This window comes from Aotus nancymaae, unplaced genomic scaffold, assembly GCF_030222135.1.
Source record: "Aotus nancymaae isolate 86718 unplaced genomic scaffold, 86718_ANA_hifiasm-v0.15.2.pri h1tg000092l, whole genome shotgun sequence".
NCBI classification, from domain to species: Eukaryota; Metazoa; Chordata; class Mammalia; order Primates; family Aotidae; genus Aotus; species Aotus nancymaae.
Genome location: NW_026988507.1, coordinates 7849424 through 7869438, shown reverse-complemented (window position 1 = coordinate 7869438; position 20015 = coordinate 7849424). Strand labels below are relative to the sequence as shown.

The window sequence follows — 20015 nt, the reverse complement described above, 5'->3', positions numbered from 1 at the left end:
AAAAAAAAAAAAAAAATCTGGAGACAGAGGCCAGGCGTGGTGGCTCACGTCTGTAATCCCAGCACTTTAGGAGGCCAAGGTGGGCCATTCATGATGTCAAGAAATTGATACCATCCTGACGAACATTGTGAAACCCCATCTCTTAAAAAAAAAAATCTGGAGACAATAGATGCTGGAGAGGATGTGGAGAAATAGGAATGTTTTTACACTGTTGGTGGGAGTGTAAATTAGTGCAATCATTGTGGAAGACAGTGTGGCGATTCTTCAAAGATCTGGAAATAGAAATACCATTTGACCCAGCAATCCCATTACTGGGTGTATACCCAAAGGATTATAAATCATTCTGTTATAAAGACATATGCACACGTGTGTTCACTGCAGCACTGTTTACAATAGGGAAGACTTGGAACCAACCCAAATGCCCATCAATGATAGACTGGATAAAGAAAATGTGGCACATATATACCATGGAATACTATGCAGTCATAAAAAAGGATGAGTTCATGTCCCTTGCAGGGACATGGATGAATCTGGAAACCATCATTCTCAGTAAACTGACACAAGAACAGAAAACTAAACACTGCATGTTCTCACTCATAAGTGGGTGTTGAACAATGAGAACACATGGACACAGGGAGAGGAACATCACACACTGGGGTCTGTTTGGGGGTGGGGGCTAGGGGAGTGATAGCAGGTGGTGGGGAGGTTGGGGAGGGATAACATTAGGAGAAATACCTAATGTAGGTGATGGGGGGATAGAGGCAGCAAACCACCATGGCATGTGTATACCTATGTAACAATCCTGCATAATCTGCACATGTACCCCAGAACTTAAAGTATAATAAAAGAATTTTTTTTTTTTGAGACAGAGTCTCACTCTGTCACCAGGCGCCAGGCTGGAGTGCAGTAGTGCAACCTCGGCTCAGTGCAACCTCCACCTCCCGGGTTCAAGCAATTCTCCTGCCTCAGCCTCCAGAGTAGCTGGGACTACAGGCACGCACCACCACACCCAGTTATTTTTTTTGTATTTTTAGTAGAGACGGGGTTTCACCATGTTGGCCAGGATGGTGTCAATCTCTTGACCTCGTGATCCACCCGCCTCAGCCTCCCAAAGTGCTGGGATTACAGGCGTGAGCCACTGCGCCTGGTCAATAAAACAAATTTTAAAAAAATAAAATTAAAATGGTGGGTGCAGGCCAATGTACATAACCATAAAAGAGAAGACTGAAAAAGTGTGATGCAGCTGGGTGTGGTGGTGTACGCCTATAGTCCCAGCTACCAGGGAGGCTAAAGTGTGAGGATCACTTGAGCCTGGGAGGTCAAGGCTACGATTGTGCTACTGAGCTCCATCCAGCCTGGGAGACAAAGTGAAACACTGTTAAAAAAAAAAAATGTGTAATGCCTTTACTTTTCTATCTCTCTTTTTTTTTTTTTAAAGACGGGGTTTCACCATGTTGGTCAGGCTGGTCTTGAACTCCCAACCTCAGGTGATCTGCCCGCCTTGGCCTCCAAAGTGTTTGGATTACAGGCGTGAGCCACCACGCCCGGCCTTACTTTCCTATCTCATAATATTTAGTGGCAAGATCATGTGAAATCAGCTGGCTAGGTATGTACTTGTCCCTCCTGCCCCTGATATGAGTTTCCTGAAGTGGGAATATATTTAAGTAGATATATCACTTAGACTTTTTTTTTTGGTTGGAGTCTCACTCTTGTCTCCCAGGCTGGAGTGCAATGGCATGATCTGCTCACTGCAACCTCCACCTCCTGGGTTCAAGTGATTCTCCTGCCTCAGCCTCCCAAGTAGCTGGGATTACAGGTGCATGCCACCACGCCCTGCTAATTTTTGTATTTTTAGTAAAGACAGGGTCTCACCATGATTGCCAGGCTGGTCGTGAACTCCTGACCTCAGATCATCTGCCTGCCTTAGCCACTGCATCCAGCCTCACTTATACTTTTTTTTTTTTCTTTTTTGAGACGGAGTTTCGCTCTTGTTACCCAGGCTGGAGTGCAATGGCGCGATCTCGGCTCACCGCAACCTCCACCTCCTGGGTTCAGGCAATTCTCCTGCCTCAACCTCCTGAGTAGCTGAGATTACAGGCACGCGCCACCATGCCCAGCTAATTTTTTGTATTTTTAGTAGAGACGGGGTTTCACCATGTTGACCAGGATGGTCTCGATCTCTTGACCTCGTGATCCACCCGCCTCGGCCTCCCAAAGTGCTGGGATTACAGGCTTGAGCCACCGTGCCCGGCCCTCTTTTTTTTTGAAGACGGGGTTTCACTATGTTGGTCAGGCTGGTCTTGAACTCCCGACCTCAGGTGATTCACCCGCCTTGGCCTCCAAAATGCTTGGATTACAGGCATGAGCCACCACGCCCGGCCAAATGTCTTCTTTTGAGAAGTGTCTGTTCATATCCTTCACCCACTTTTTGATGGCGTTGTTTTTTTCTTGTAAATTTGTTTAATTTCCTTGTAGTTTCTGGATATTAGCCCTTTGTCAGATGAATAGATTGCAAAAATTTTCTCCCATTCTGTAGGTTGCCTGTTCACTCTGATGATAGTTTTTTTTTGCTGTGCAGAAGCTCTTTAGTTTAATTAGATCCCATTTGTCAATTTTGGCTTTTGTTGCTATTGCTTTTGGTGTTTTAGTCATGAAGTCTTTGCCCATGCCTATGTCCTGAATGGTATTGGCTAGGTTTTCATCTAGGGTTTTTATAGTTTTATGTCTTACATTTAAATCTTTAATCCATCTTGAGTTAATTTTTGTATAAGGTATAAAGAAGGGGCCCAGTTTCAGTTAAAAATGTTAAGGGAAGCCAGAGACAAAGGTCAGGTTACCCACAAAGGGAAGCCAATTAGACTAACAGCGGATCTCTCTGCAGAAACCCTACAAGCCAGAAGAGAGTGGGGCCAATATTTAACATTCTTTTTTTTTTCTTTTTCCCTTTCTTTTTTTCCCAAGAAGTGCTGAAGGAAAACATTCTTAAAGAAAAGAATTTTCAACCCAGAATTACATATCCAGCCAAACTAAGCTTCATAAGTGAAAGAGAAATAAAATCCTTTACAGACAAGCAGATGCTGAAACATTTTGTCACCCCCAGGCCTGCCTGAGAAGAGGCCCTGAATGAAGCAGTAAATATGGAAAGAAAAAACCAGTACTAGGCACTGCAAAAACATATCAAATTGTAAAGACCATCCACACTATGAAGAATCTGCATCAACTAATGGGCAAAATAACCAGCTAGCATCATAATGACAGGATTACATTCACATATAGCAATATTAACCTTAAATATAAATGAGTTAAATGCCCTAATTAAAAGACTCAGACTGGCAAATTGGATAAGACCCATCAGTGTGTGGAATTCAGGAGACCCATCTCACGTGCAAAGACTCACATAGGCCCAAAGTAAAGGGATGGAGGAATATTTATCAAGAAAATGGAAAGAAAAAAAAAGCAGGGGTTACAATTCTACTCTCTGATAAAACAGATTTTAAACCAGCAAAGATTAAAAAAGGCAAAGAAGGCCATTACATCATGTTAAAGGGATCAATGCAACAAAAAAAGCTATCTATCCTAAATATATATAAAGCTAACTATCCTAAGTATATATAAAGCTAACTATCCTAAATATAGGAGCACCCAGATTTATAAAGCAAGTCCTCAGAGACCTATAAAGGGACTTAGACTCCCACACAATATTAGTGGGAGACTTTAACACCCCACTGTCAATATTAGACAGATCAATGTGACTGAAAATTAACACAGATATTCAGGACTTGAACTCAGCTCTGGACCAAGTGAAACTAACAGACAGCTACAGGACTCTTCACCCCAAATCAACGGAATATACATTCTTCTCAGCACCACATCACATTTATTCTAAAATTGGCCACATAATTGGAAGGAAAACACTCTTCAGCAAATGGCAAAAAAAATGAAAATCGTAACAGTCTCTCAGACCACAGTGCAATCAAATTAGAACTCAGGATTAAGAAACTCACTCAAAACTGCACAACTACATGGAAACTGAACAACCTCCTCCTGAATTGAGGAGGAAAAGTAAAATTTAGAATAAACATCAATTTAAAATAAATAATATGCTTAAGACTAGGCCACAAAAAAAAAATTGTAAGAGCAGAGGAGCAAGTAAACCACACCTCCCAGCCTAAACTGCCTGGAACTAGCTAAAGCGGACCCAGCGTAGCCTCCTCCTTCCAAGATAAGGCACCCAAGCATATCTTTGCACCCACAAGCTCACAAGCATATTTCTGTAAAAACCTGTTCTCTCCCCCAGCTGCCAATCATGGGAGCAAAATACCATGTAGAAAGTGTATGTATTTGCAAAGTTGCAAACTTGTCACAAGTTAATAACTGTCTTTGTTTAAACCTGTTTTATTCTCTTGCCTTATCTTCCACCTACAAAACTTATATAAGCAAGGAATTGCCTTTGTGTGGGACTGTCAACCACTATGGGCAGTAAGGCCACCGTCAGCAGCAGCTCCAATAAAGAGATTTTATCGTGTCTCTTGGTCTCTCTGTTTTTCTCAGCTTAAATTTCCACAAAATGACTACTGGATAAATAACGAAATTAAGGCAGAAATAAATAAGTTCTTTGAAACCAAGGAGACTAAAGACACAACATACTAGAATCTCAGGGACACAGCTAAAGCAGCGTTTAGAGGGAAACGTATAGCACTAAATGCCCATAGGCGAGAGCAGGAAAGAACTAAAATCAACACCCTAATATCACAATTAGAAGAACTAGAGAAGCAAGAGCAAACAAATTTAAAAGCTAGGAGGAAAGAAGAAATAACTAAGTTCAGAGCAGAACTAAAGGAGATAGAGACATGACAAACCCTTTTAAAAAACCAATGAATCCAGGAGCTGGTTCTTTGAAAAGATTAACAAAATAAATAGACTACAGCCAGACTAATACAGAAGAAAAAAAGAGAAGAATCAAATAGACACAATAAAAAATGATTAAGGTGAGATCAGCACTGATCCCACAGAAATACAAACTACCATCAGAGAATACTGCAAACACCTTTATGCAAATAAACCAGAAAATCTAGAAGAAATGGACAAATTCCTGGACACACACACCCTCCCAAGATTAAATCAGGAAGAAGTCAAATCCCTGAATAGACAAATAACAAGTTCTGAAACTGAGGTTGTAATTAATAGCCTACCAACCAAAAAAAAACAGGACCAGACAGATTCACAACTGAAATCTACTAGAGGTACAAAGAGGAGATGGTACCATTCCTTCTAAAACTATTCCAAACAATAGAAAAAGAAGGACTCCTCCTCGACTCATTTTATGAGGCCAACATCATCCTGATACCAAAACCTGGCATAGACACAACAAAAAAAGAAAATGTCAGGCCAGTATCCATTATGAACATGGATGTGAAAATCCTCAATAAAATACTGGCAGACCGAATCCGACAGCACATCCAAAAGTTTATCCATCACAATCAAGTAGGCTTCATCCCTGGGATGCAAGCCTGGTTCAACATATGCAAATTTATAAACGTAAGCCATCACATAAACAGAACCAATGACAAAAAACACATGATTATCTCAATAGATGCAGAAAAGACCTTCGATGGCTGGGCCCAGTGGCTCACACCTGTAATCCCAGCACTACAGGAGGCTGAGGCGGGCGGATCATGAGGTCAGGAGATCGAGACCATCCTGTCCAACATGGTGAAACCCTGTCTCTACTAAAAATACAAAAAAAAAAAAAAAATAGCAGGGCACAGTGGCACATCACATAGTCCCATCTACTTGGGAGGCTGAGGCAAGAGAATTGCTTGAATCCAGGAGGAGGAGCTTGCAGTGAGCTGAGATCGAGCCACTACATTACAGCCTGGGCGACAGTGCGAGACTCCGTCTCAAAAAAAAAAAAAAAAAAAGGAAAAAAAAGAAAAGGGCTTCGATAAAATTCAACAATCCTTCATGCTAAAAACTCTCAATAAACTAGATATGGTTGGAATGTATCTCAAAATAATAACAGCTATTTTTTTTAAATTGGCAGCTAACATCATACTGAATGGGCAAAAGCTGGAAGCATTCCCTTTAAAAACTGATTTTATTTGTAGGTTTGTTAGTTGAAGCTGGCTGACAACCTTGTATTATGACCTTGAGTAAGAATCTTGCTATGGTATTGGATATAAAGTAATGTTTCTTCCCTCAGTTCCCATCCTTCACATTATTTACCATGAATGCTGAGTATCTATGGAAGAAAGTGCTTAATTTACTAAAAGAATGCAAGCTGAAGCAACCTTTTTGAAATAATTTGGAGCTGTTATTTCACAAAAAGAAATGTGGAATGATAGACCCATTAATTAAAAGATAGAAATTCAAGAGAGAAAAGTCTCAATATTTTTCCTTCAATTAATGACACCATATGTGAAGCTAAGTGATTTCTATAATTTGCAGATTTGGTCTCAGCTAAGAGCTAACACTGTTCATACCAGCACTAAGTAGGACTACACCCCTACATGGAAATTATGAAATTTCACATATTTTAACTCTTTCATTACTGCCAACATTCAGCACATAGAGTTTTTTTCCAATCTTAATGGTTTATCTCATTTCAGTGTGTTTCTTGTGGGGATTATTAAATCAGTCACATCAGAGCCTAGCATATAGTTTATACTTTTGTAATTTTTTTTTTTTGAGGTGGAGTCTTGCTCTATCACCAGGCTGGAGTGCGATGGGGCAATCTCAGCTCACTGCAAACTCCACCTCCCAGATTCAAGTGATTCTTGTGCCTCAGCCTCCTGAGTAGTAGCTAGGGTTACAGGCTCCTGTCACCATGCCTGGCTAATTTTTGTATATGTTTAGTAGAGATGAGGTTTCACCATTTTGAGCAGACAGATCTCGAACTCCAGACCTCAAGGGATCCACCTGTCTCAGCTTCCCAAAGAGCTGGGATTACAGGCGTGAGCCACTGCACCCAGCCTGCAATTTTTTTTTGAGACTGGGTCTTGTTCTGTTGCCCAGGCTAGAGTGCAATGGCACTTTATGACTGACTGCATGGTGAACTTCCCAGGCTCAACTGATCCACCTACCTCAGCCTCAAAGTAGGTGGGACTACAGCTGCATGCCACCACATCTGGCTAATTTTTAAATTTTTTTGTAGAGACAGGGTCTCTCTCTATGTTTCCCAGGCTGGTCTTGAACTCTTGGGCTCAAGTGATTCTCCTACCTTGGCCTCCCTCAGTACTGGAATTGCAGACATGAACCACTGCACCTGGCTGACCTTTGCTATTATGTTAAAATTATAAAAATGATATTTGGCTAGGAATGTCTGAATTTGGTCTTGAGCCTGTCACTCCTCTCTGTGACAGTGTTGAGGGAGCCATATGCACAATGGGGGCAAATTAAAACAAAGTCATACTGTATTGTTAGCTGTATCTTTGACTCCAAACCCTAATGCAAAACTCCAGAGAGCTGAACCAGAAGAAGTGTAGAATTCCACTTCCTTAGGCTGGAGGCTACAAACACCAACACCCGAAGCAAGTCAAATGGCACATCTAGTCTCTCCTTCCTGCCTCATCACCTCATTCATCCTCAAGTTTTGAAATTTGTCATTCCAGTGGTATGAAAAGGACACCTGCCAGATCTAGAGGACAGGGGACAAATATGAGCAAAATGTTGTTCACTGAGCTTGGAGGTATCTATCCCAGACTTTCCTGTGTCAGGGCAAGGCACTGAGTTTGTGTGAAAACAAACAAACAACAAAAAGAGAACAGAGAAAGAGGAGGTGGTTTAGGCTTCTACCAGGTCCTAAGTGTTCCTTCCATATCCACATGGGTGCAGAATTAAAAGAAGGGAGAGAGCCAAATTCGGTTTTGAAAATATAGCACTAGCTCTTATTGCCATTCCAGTCTTCTTAGGGCATTTGCTAAATGACCACACACCAAGCTGCTAGCTGCAGATCACACAACGTTCATTAGCCAAATCAAATGAAACCAGAAAACTGCTCCTTGCAGACTGAGTCAAAGGACAAAGGAGCAGAACAAAGAATACTACCTTTGCCCATGGGCAACACCTGTTTTCCAGGATTGTGAAGCTGATTGGCAATAATGTATGTAATGTACGTGGCACATAGTAGGCTCTCAAGTTGTAGTTATTTTTCTTTGTTTTGCTACCATTATGAAAGAAAATTCTGTATGCTAGATACAGAAATGTACAAAATTGAATGAAAAGTGAAATTTTTGTAGTGCTTGATATAATAACTGTCACTCCCAGAACTGTAGCAAAAAGTGATTGACTACTTAGAACTTATTATTATTATTTTTTAGATGGAGTCTTGCACTGTCACCCAGGCTGGAGTGCAGTGGTGCAATCTCATCTCACTGCAACCTCTGCCTCCCGGGTTCAAGCAATTCTCTGCCTCAGCCTCCCAAGTAGATGAGGTTACACGTACTAGCCACTATGTCCAGCTGATTTTTTGTATTTTTAGAGGAGATGGGATTTCACCATCTTGGCCAGGCTGGTTTTGAACTCCTGACCTTGTGATTCCACGCCTCAGTCTCCCAAAGTGCTGGGATTAGAGGTGTGAGCCACCGAGCCTGGCCAGAACTTAATTTTTATTTATTTATTTATTTTTTCTTTTTTTATAAAGATGGGGTTTCACCATGATGGCCAGGCTGGTCTTGAACTCCTAACCTCAGGTGATCCACCCACCTTGGCCTCCTAAAGTGCTAGGATTACAGCCGTGAGCCACCCCGCGCCCAGCCAGAACTTAAAATTTTAAAAGTGATTTTATTTATTTATTTATTTTATTTATTTATTTATTTTAAAGACAGGGTTTCACCATGTTGGTCAGGCTGGTTTTGAACCCCTGACCTTAGGTGATCTGCCTGCCTTGGCCTCCAAAGTGCTTGGATTACAGGCGTGAGCCACCACGCCCGGCCTAGCGTGATTTTAAACTGTTTTCTCTGAAATTGGTGGCTACAGGTGGTCAAATACAGTACTTGGGTATAGATTTAAGAAGCTTAAAATGAATACAGAGTTTGACAGTTATGTTCCATGTAGAATTAAATCATATTTAGAATTTGACTGGGATGTTAGCCAAAGAAATTTGCTAAAGTTTTATGAGATAAAATTATAGCATGAATCATCATCTCTCCAGCCTCTTCAAGTAAAGATTTTTTTCAAAGGATATTTTAAAGACCAACATAGTTCATAATTTGATGTATATGTGTTTCTGCAATTTGAGTCTTTAATTTTAAGCAGCATGGTGGAGACAGCATACCTCATCTAAAGCACATTTTTGAGTTTGTTAGATGAGAACTAAATGAAGGCATGCAAAATAATAATTTTTTTTTTTTATTTAAAAGGAGACAGGCCAGGCATGGTGGCTCATGCCTGTAATTGCAGCACTTTAGGAGGCCATGGCTGGAGGATTGCTTGAAGCCAAGAGTTCAAGACCAGCTCTGACAACATAGCAATACCTCCAGTTCTCTACAAAAATAAAAACAAAAAATCGGCTGGGCATGGTGGCACATGCCTGTAGTCCCAGCTATTTGAGAGGCTGAGGCAAAAGGATCACTTGACCCCAGGAGTTTGAGGCTGTAGTGAGCTATGACTGCACTCCAGCATGGGTAACAAAGCAAGACTCTGACTCAAAATAAATAAATAAATTAATTAAATGAAATATAAGGAGGCAGAGGTAATGGCTTGACATTTGCCAGGCTAGGTTATCATCCAGACAATATAGAACATAAAAATACAGATAGTTTGACCAAAACTCAAATACGGGTAATTTGGCCAAACTGTCTGTATTTTTATGTTCTATATAAATGTGGTTATGAAAGAAAATACAGACAGATTATGAGTAAAGATTTTTTAAATGAATTATCACATTTTTGACAGTATAAGACAGGTACAGAATATTGGGAAAACTTATACTGAGATCATCATCTAAAACTGCAGGCGTAAGACATCTAAGTCCAACTTTAGAAGTCCTGATGTTTGTGTTGAAGATGAAAATACAGGTTTTAAAAGATTAGTGCAGTAAGATTGTATTCGGGTTCCTAGATATTTTTTCATTTATACTGGAATTTTTGGCTGGCTACACTTTCACAATAAGTCAATTTAATCTTTAACGTTATCATAACCTCTGAGTAATAGCATCTGGCATTGTACTAAAGTTAATTGTAGTTCCTGTTATCATAACCTCTGAGTAATAGCATCTGGCATTGTACCAAAGTTAATTGTAGTTCCCTTAACAGTTGTTTTCTAAAGAAAAGTATTACAAAAAGAGACTAGTAAGATAAAGCCCAATCTAACTCATATAGCTTAAATATGATGAGATATTTAGACTCATTCTACATAAACTTTAGCAGCATCTAATATTGCAGCCATAAAACATGTAGGTGACTTATCCTCTGTGACTTTGTTTCCTCATTTGTAAAATGGACATACCTCATTCAATTATTGCAAAGATTAAAGTAGAAAACACATTTAAAGTGCTTAGACTCGTTCTTGGCAGATTATAAGTATTCAGTGTAAGATATATGTTGTAAGTAGCAATAATAGTATATGAGAAATAATATAGTTATATGAAAGTAGCCGGGCATGGTGGCTCACGCCTGTAATCCAAGCACTTTGGAGGCCAAGGTGGGCAGATCACCTGAGGTTGGGAGTTCAAGACCAGCCTGACCAACATGGTGAAACCCCGTCTTAAAAAAAAAATAAATTAAAAAAAAAAGAAGAAAGTTAACAAAGGTCATATTGCTTTATAATTTATCCACCTAAAATTTGAAGAAACCATGTTATATTTCCTAATCAACAAAATAAAATTTCTGAAAAATATCCAGTGCATCATTATTTAGTGAATATTCAGTAATACATAATTAATGCTCATTAAGCATAGAAAACAAAAAATAATAAACTTAAGATGTTATACATTGTAAGTACTGCTTATCATTTTATCTCATTGATTTATTACTTTGTTTAAACAATAAGTCAAATAATGTTTTTCTGAAAAACAAATATTAAAATATGACAGTGTTAGGCTGAAAGAGGCATTAATCTTCCTCCCCAACACCAGGATTTCCATATGCTTTTATATTTGATAAGGCAAATAATTTCAAAAAGCTATAGCAGTATAATAGACATAATTATTTTTCCAGTTTTGCATAAGTTATTAATCATTCTTTAAAAAATTTTAAGATCTAGAGTCTCATTCTTTGGTTCAAGCTGGAGTGCAGTGGTGTGATCATAGCTCGTTGTAATCTCAAACTCCTATACTCAAAAGATCCTCCTGCCTCAGCCTCCAGAGTAGCTGGAACTACAAGCAGTCACCACCACATCTGGCTAATGTTTTTATTTTTTGTAGAGATGGGGTCTCACTATATTGCCCAGGCTGGTCTAGAACACTTGTCCTCAAGTAATCCTCCTGCCTTGGCCTCCCAAAGTGCTGGAATTATGGGCATGAGTCACAGTTCCCAGTGATTCATTATTAACTCTGCAGGATAACTTCATAAATGTTGGTTTGAAAACAAGGTCTTTTGTCCATTCTACAGACATTGTTTTCTCTCATTTCCAACTGTAACAATGTGTATTCAGCTGCATTTCTTACTCTCTCTTTAGAGTCTAAAATGGATTCTTTCATGTCCAGAGAGAGAAGAATAAAAGATTGGTAGCTTGCTGGGTGCAGTGGTTTATGCTTGTAATCCCAGCACTTTGAGAGACCAAGGCGGGAGGATTGCCTTAGCCCAGAAGATTGAGACTAGCCTGAGCAACATAGCAAGGCCCCATATCTAGAAAAAATGAAAACATTAGCTGGATGTGCTGGCATGCACGTTAGTCCCAGCTACCTGGGAGGCTGAGGTGGGAGGATCACTTGAGCCTGGGAGGTTGAAGCTGCAGTGAGCTATGAATGTGCTATTCCACTCCAGCCTGGGTGACAAAGAAAGACCCTGTCTCCAAAAAAAAAAAAAAAAAAAGAGCGGGGAGGGCATCAAAAGGGATAGAAAACTGGAGTTTCCAAAACTTCTGGGGATTAACAAGAAAAAAAAAAAAAAGATGGGAAAATGATGACATAAACAGAGTAGAAAGAAAAGCACTGAGCACAACCCAGTACCGATCCTATCTGCTCTCATGTCTGACTACAAACCTTGGAATTGTCTGCTGGGGCAACAGTTATCTGAAGATGTAAATGGATTAGATACAAAAAATAATTCATTTGCATGGCTTCATGTAATAGTGTTGGCTGTCTGCTGGGAGCTCAGCTAGAACTTTCCACAAGTGCCTACATGTTTCTTGCCTTTTATAGCAAGATGGCCTGGTTCCCAAAGGGAGCATCTTGAGTGCTGGAATTACCAGAACAAGCATTTCAAAAAGCTCAGGTAAAAGTCATAAAACTTTTTATGATCTTGCCTTGGAAGTCACAGAATATCATTTCTAATGCATTCTGTTGGTCAAGCAAATCACCAAAGTCAGCCCAGATTCAAGGAGCAGTTGGACTCTGTCTCTCAAGTGGAAGAGTGACAAAGAGTTTGCAGCTGTCCTTAATCAACTGCAAATATGAAAAAAACACCTTCTAGAAATGAAAATCATTATAATCGAAATTAGGTACTCAGTGCACGAGTTTCACAGAATTTTTGACAAAGTTGAAGGAATTATTAGTGATCTGAGATACAGAACTGAAAGAGAATATCTTTCAGCTGAGCTCCCAGAATATAACTTCCCAAAGATTTAAAAAGAAAAAATTATTTGGCTGGGTGCAGCAGCTCACACCTGTAATCTCAGCACACTGGCAAGCAGATCACTTGAGGTCAGGAGTTAGAGACCAGCCTGGCCAACATGGTGAAATTCTGGTCTCTACCAAAAATATAAAAAATAAACCAGGCATGGTGGCGGGTGCCTGTAGTCTCAGCTACTGGGGAGGCTGAGGCAGGAGAATTGCTTGAACCAGGAAGGCAAAGGTTGCAGTGGGCAGAGATCATGCCATTACACTCTACCTGGGCAACAGAGTCAGACTCTGTCTCAAAAAAAAAAAACATTAAAAAGGCAATGGAAACCAGAAAAGAATGCAATAATTTTTTTCAAGGAGCTAAATAATAATAATAATTCCCAACATAGTATTTTATGACCAGAGAAAATATTCTTCAGGAATATTTTACACAAACCAAAATTAACATAGTCTATCACCAGCAGACCCAAATTAAAGAAAAAACTGAAGGGTATTCTGTAGGCAAAAAGGAAAATGATCCTAGACAGAAGTTCCCAGGTGCAAGAAGGAATGACGAGCACAAAGGTGGTAAATGTATGAGTAGATCTAAATAAACGTGGGCTGTATAAAACGATCCTAACAATTTCTTTCCTCCTTTATTGGACTTACAAAAAACAATACGCAGAAATGGAAATCTATGATAACACTAGCGTGTAAACAAGGGAGCTTTGGGAGGCTGAGGCGGGTGGATCACCTGAGGTCAGGAGTTGGGAGACCAGCCTGGCCAACATGGCAAAACCCTGTCTCTACTAAAAATACAAAAATTAGCTGGGCATGGTGGCAGGGGCCTGTAATCCCAGCTACTTGGGAGGCTGAGGCAGCAGAATTGCTTCAACCCGGGAGGTGGAGGTTGTAGTAAGCCAAGATTGCACCATTGCACTCCAGCCTGGGTGACAGAGAGAGACTCTGTTTCAAAAAAAAAAGAAAAAGGGAGGTAAAGTACTAATAACCATCAGAATTTGAGATGCCATGAATGTATTTTCAAGTTCAGATATAAGCCCTTATATGCACTGTAAATTGATTTTCAACAAAGGTGCCGACATGATTCAATAAGAGAAAGGATAGTTGTTTCTTTGTTTGTTTGTTTGAGACAGAGTCTCACTCTATAGCCCAGGCTGGAGTACACTGGCACCATTTTGGCTTACTGAAACCTCTGCCTCCCGGGTTCAAGCGATGCTTCTGCTTCAGACTCTCAAGTAGCTGGGACTACAGGCACCTGCCACCATGCCCAGCTAAGTTTTGTATTTTTAGTAGAGTCAGGGGTTTCACCATGTTGGCCAAGCTGGTCTTGAACTCCTGGCCTCAGGTAATCCTCCCGCCTCTGCCTCCCAAAGTGCTAGGATTACAGGAGTGAGTCGCCATGCCTGGCAGAATAGGATAGTTTTTAATCAGGAAATGATGCTGAAACAATTGGATACCCACATGCAAGACAATGAATTTAGATACTTGCCTCATACTATATACAAAAAATAAACTCAAAATGGCCAGGCACAGTGGCTTATGCCTGTAATCGCAGCACTTTGAGAGGCCAAGGTGGGAAGATCACCTGACCTCAGGAGTTTGTGACCACCCTGGTCAACATGGTGAAACCTGGTTTCTACTAAAAACACAAAAAAATTAGCTGGGCCTGGTGGTGCCCACCTGTAGTCACAGCTGAGGTGGGAGAACGGCTTGAGCCTGGGAGGCAGAGGTTGCAGTGAGCCGAGATTGTGCCACTGCACTCCAGCTTGGGTAACAGAGTGAGATTCTGTCTCAAAATAAATAAACAAACAAACTCAAAATGGATCATAAATATAAATGTAAGAGCTAGAACTATGAAAATTCTGCAAGGAAACAAGTAAATTTTTACGGTCTTGGGTTAAGGCAAAACATCAAAAGCACAAGTAATAAGAGAAAAATATTAATAAACTGAACTTCAAAATTAAAAACTTTTGTCCTTCAAAAAACACAGTAAAGGAAGTGAAAAGACAAGCCCTAAATCTGGAGAAATATTTGCAAATCGTATACCTAAGAAGGGACTCATGACCAGAATATATAAAGAACTCTTACACCTCAGTGATAAGAAGACAAATAATGGGCAAAGGATCTGAATAGACATTTCATCAAAGAAATTAGATGAGTGGTCAAGACACACATAAAAAGATGTTCAATATATTTAGTTAAATGCAAATTAAAACCATAATGAAGTAATACTTCATACCCACAAAAATCAGTATAATTAAAAAAACAGACAATAACAATTGTTGATGAAGCGGATAAACTGAAATCCTTATACATTGCTAGGAGTGTAAATTGGTGTGGCCACTTTAGAAAATAGTTTGGCAATTTCTTAAAATATCAAACATAGCTTTATCTTTGACCCAGCAGACTTACTGCTACATATTTACCCCCAAAATAAAAATGTATGTCCACCCAGAGTCTTGTACATAAATGATCATAGAAACATTATTCATAGTGGCTGAAAAAGTGGAAGCTATCCAAATATGATGTTTTCACAACTCTGTAAAATCACTAAGAAATTATTCAGTTGTACAGTTAAAATGAGTGTATTTTATGATACGTATATTTTACTTCAATAAAACTGTTAATACCTGGCACGATGGCTCATGCCCATAATCCCAGCACTTTGGGAGTCCGAGGTAGAAGGATCCCTTGACTCCAGGAGTTCGAGAGAAGCCTGGGCAACACAGGGAAACCTCTCCGCAGAAAATTTTAAATAATTAGCCAGTCGTGCTGGCGCAGGCCTGTAGTCCCAGCCACTTGGGAGGACGGCTTGAGCCTGGGAGTTCCCGGCTGCAGTGAACCAAGATTGTACCAGTGCACTTCTACCTGGACAACAGAGCAAGACCCTGTCTCAAAACAAAATCAATAAGGTTGTTGAAATTTTTTAAGTAAAATAATATATTCTGTAATCTAGAGGATAACATCTAAAATAGAAGCAAAATAATGCGTATTTTCCAGACTAATAGAGGAAAGGAAATAGAATTACAAAAATAATTTTTATTTTATATTTATTTATTATTACTGTTTTGAGACAGGGTCTGGCTCTGTCGCCCAGGCTGGAGTGCTGTGGCTGATCTCTGCTCACTGCAACCTCCAACTCCCAGGCTTAAGTGATCTTCCCACCTCAGCCTCCCCAGTTGCTGTTAACTGCAGTTGTGCACCACCACAACCTGCTAATTTTTGTGTTTTTTTGTAGAGATGAGGTTTCGTCACGTTCCCCAGGCTGGTCCTGAATTTGTGAGCTCAGGCAATCTGTCTGCCTTCACCTCTCAAAGTGCTGGGATTACAGGCGTGAGCCACGGAGTCCAGCCTAAAAAAATAAGTTTTTTTTTTTTTAAATGCGTCTGGGCACAGTGGCTCACGCCTGTAATCCCAGCACTTTGGGAGGCCGAGGTGGGCAGATCACGAGGTTAGAATATAGAGGCCATCCCGGCACGGTGAAACCTCGTCTCTGCTAAAAACAAAAAAAAAATTAGCCGGGCGTTGTGCCACACGCCTGTAATCCCAGCTACTCGGGAGGATGAGGCAGGAGAATCGCTCGAACCTGAGACACGGAGGTTGCAGTGAGTCAAGATGGCGCCATTGCAGTCCAGCCTGGGCGACAGAGAGACACTCGATCTCCAAAAAAAAAAGGCAAGAAAGGGAACAAAAAGGAACATAAAACAAGTGGGACAAATAGAAAGCACATAGATTTAAGATCAAATATGTTAGTAATAACGTTAAAGTATAAGCGGACTGTGTGTTATTTATCTATGGCCTCTCGGGTCCAAATGCACCCTGTTTTCTGCTCTGTGAAAATGGTTCTGGGCCTTTAAAGTTTTCTCTTGCCAGATGTCACAGAAACTATCAGTAGAGGGCGCTCGAGAGACCTTGCAAAAAGAAAAGGGTTTTACTTCCTGTTACCGCTACACTACATCCTGAGTCTCTTGCAGCATGTACCCTCTCCTAGCATCCAGCTTCCCCCGCGCACATGACCACCCCAGAGGCAAGTACTGGCCCGTTCTCCGGCACCAGGTTCCTGCAGTGCACCGTGGCGGGCTGCTTCCTCTTCCTCGTGTGCCTTTGATGCAGAATGCCTCATGTCAGAGGCCTCTGGTGAACAGCTTTCCCTTTCCTGGGGGGCACCTTGGTGTGAAGAATTCCGGTAAGTTCCAGAGGGTCGATTTCTACAAAGTTTCAGTTACCTGGCATCAGAGAGACTTCTTTGCCATCTGGTGACCCATGACCATGATCTGTTTGCCCTAGGGTAGCAGGGGTGTGAGCTATACTTTTTCTTGTACGTTCTACTTCGGAGTCTAGAGTAGTAGCTGTTCCTTTTTTTTTTTTTTTTTTTGACAGATTCTCGCTTTGTTGCCCAGGCTGGAGTGCAGTGGCCTGCGTTGGCCAGGCTGGTCTTGACCTCCTGACCTCAAGTGATCCGCCCGCCTCGGCCTTCCAACGTGCTGGGATTACAGCAGGGTGCCGTGGCTGTTTTTTTAACCACTATATTTATTAGAATTCTCTCTGCTTCTCACTAATCAATCCCTAATTTCATTTAATATCATTAAATAATATTTAATATTATTGTTATTTTGAGACAGGGTCGGTTATGTCACCCATTTTATTTAACACTTTATATTTCCTCTTCAAATTACCACTGTGGTCTCTGGCTCTTGATTGGACCTAGACTGATACATGCACTAAAATGTTCTATTTAAAGACAGAAATTTTCAGACCCGATTAAAAAAAATACCCAAATATATTTTGCATTCAAAAGACATAGCTGAAACATAGTAATAGAGAAGGATTGAAAGTAAAAATATGGAAAAATATATATTGCAAAATGGCTGACCAAAAGAAGCTGTTCTAGCTGTTAAGCAAAAGTAACTGCCATTATAAAGAGGAGCACTTTATAATGATAAAAAGGTTCAATTGGCCGGGCGTGGTGGCTCACGCCTGTAATCCAAGCACTTTGGAGGCCAAGGCGGGCGGATCACCTGAGGTCGGGAGTTTAAGACCAGCCTGACCAACATGGTGAAACCCCGTCTTTAAAAAAAAAAAAAAGGTTCAATTTACAGGAAGCTATAAAAAAATTCTGAATTTCTAGTAGTAACATGGCCTTAACAAAATATAAAGCAAATATAGACAGAACCATAAGAATAAATAGATAAATCCTTAATCCTGGTCGGGCATGGTGGCTCATGCCTGTAATCCCAGCACTTCTGGAGGTACATTCAGGTGGACTACCTGAGTTCAGGAGTTTGAGACCAGCCTGGCCAACACGGTGAAACCCCGTCTCTACTGAAAATACAAACATGAGCCAGGCGTGGTGGCAGGTGCCTGTAATCCCAGCTACTTGGGAGGCTGAGGCAGGAGAATCGCTTGAACCTGGTAGGTGGAAGTTGCAGTGAGCCAAGGTCGTGCCACTGTCCTCCAGCCTGGGCAACAAGAGCAAAACTCTGTATCAAATAAATAAATGAATAAAATCCTTAATCCTAATGGAAGATCTTAATATTCTTCTCATTAATTGATTTAAAAAAAGAAAAGAAAATCAGTTCCTAGATTCAAAAAATATAATTTAAAAACTTGCTTTTATTACTTGCTTTAATTGTTTTCAGAATTCACATTTTGTTCTTTTTCTTTCTTCTTCTTTTTTTTTTTTTTGATATGAAGGCTCACTCTGTCACCCAGGCTGGAGTGCAGTGGCATGATGTGGGCTCACTGCAGTCTCTGTGTCCCAGGTTCAAGCGATTCTCCTGCCTCAGCCTCCCAAGTAGCTATGATTACAGGTGCCAGTTACCACACCCGGCTAATTTTTGAATTTTTAGTAGAGATAGGGTTTCACCATGTTGGCCAGGCTGGTCTTGAACTTCTGACCTCAAATGATCCACCCTCCTCAGCCTCCCAAATAGCTGGGATTACAGGCATGTGCCACCACACCCAGCTAATTTTGTAATTTTAGTAGGGAGGAGGTTTCTCCATGTTGGTCAGGCTGGTCTCGAACTCCTGACCCCCAGGTGATCCGCCCACCTCCACCTTCCAAAGTGCTGGGAAGGCATGAGCCACCATGGTGACATTTTTTTCAAAGATATTTGCTTCAAGTGATTAAAAAAAAAAGATAAAAAGATCATTTATGAAAGTTGACTATTTGTTGTGCAGTAGAGCCTAAACACATTTCAAAGGATTGAAATGATATATAGTACATTTCTGACCAAAGTTAACCTAATATAGCAAATTATTTTTTATACAAGAGAATAGAAAATATTCATATGTTTGGAAATTTAGAAATCCGTTACCAAATAACTCATAGATCAAAGAAGAAATCACAGTGGAAATTAGATAACATTTTGAACTGAATGATAATAAAAATACAGCCTATTAAAAGGTTGTGTGATGCAGCTAAAGAGTAGTTAGGGCCGGGTGCGGTGGCTCAAGCCTGTAATCCCAGCACTTTGGGAGGCCGAGGCGGGTGGATCACGAGGTCAAGAGATCGAGACCATCCTGGTCAACATGGTGAAACCCCGTCTCTACTAATACAAAAAAAATTAGCTGGGCATGGTGGCGCGTGCCTGTAATCCCAGCTACTCAGGAGGCTGAGGCAGGAGAATTGCCTGAACCCAGGAGGCGGAGGTTGCAGTGAGCCGAGATCGCACCATTGCACTCCAGCCTGGGTAACGAGAGCGAAACTCCGTCTCAAAAAAAAAAAAAAAAAAAAAAGAGTAGTTAGAAGTTAATTTACAAACTTAAATGTGTGTATTAGGAAACAGGAAATGGATCTACTCATCCATTTCAGGAGGTTAAGAAAAAATACGGCAAAATAAACCCCAAAGTATCAGAGTAGGAAAAAATGAAGATAAGAGTAGAAATTAACAAAATAAAAAAACTCATAGAGTTGAGAAGATCAACACAGCTAAAATTAAATTGATAAACCTCTGGTGAAACATAAATAAAAATGAAGAGAAGACACAAATAACCATTTGTTCTAAGCTATTGAAAAAGTTACTCTCACGCCTGTAATCCCAGCACTTTGGGAGGCTGAGGTGGGCGGATCACGAGGTCAAGAGATAGAGAACATCCTGGCCAACATGGCGAAACCCCGTCTCTACTAAAAATACAAACAATTAGCTGGGCGTGGTGGCGTGCGCCAGTAGTCCCAGCTACTCGGGAGGCTGAGGCAGGAGAATTGCCTGAACCCAGGAGGCGGAAGTTACAGTGAGCCGAGGTCACATAACTGCACTCCAGCCTGGCGGTGACGGAGTGAGACTGTCTCAAA

At 40.7% G+C, this 20015-nt stretch overlaps 1 pseudogene; it reads right to left on the bottom strand.

Moving 5' to 3' along the window:
* Nucleotides 1-20015, bottom strand: part of LOC105726229 (NANOG neighbor homeobox-like) — a 45268-nt pseudogene that overhangs the window by 22691 nt on the left and 2562 nt on the right.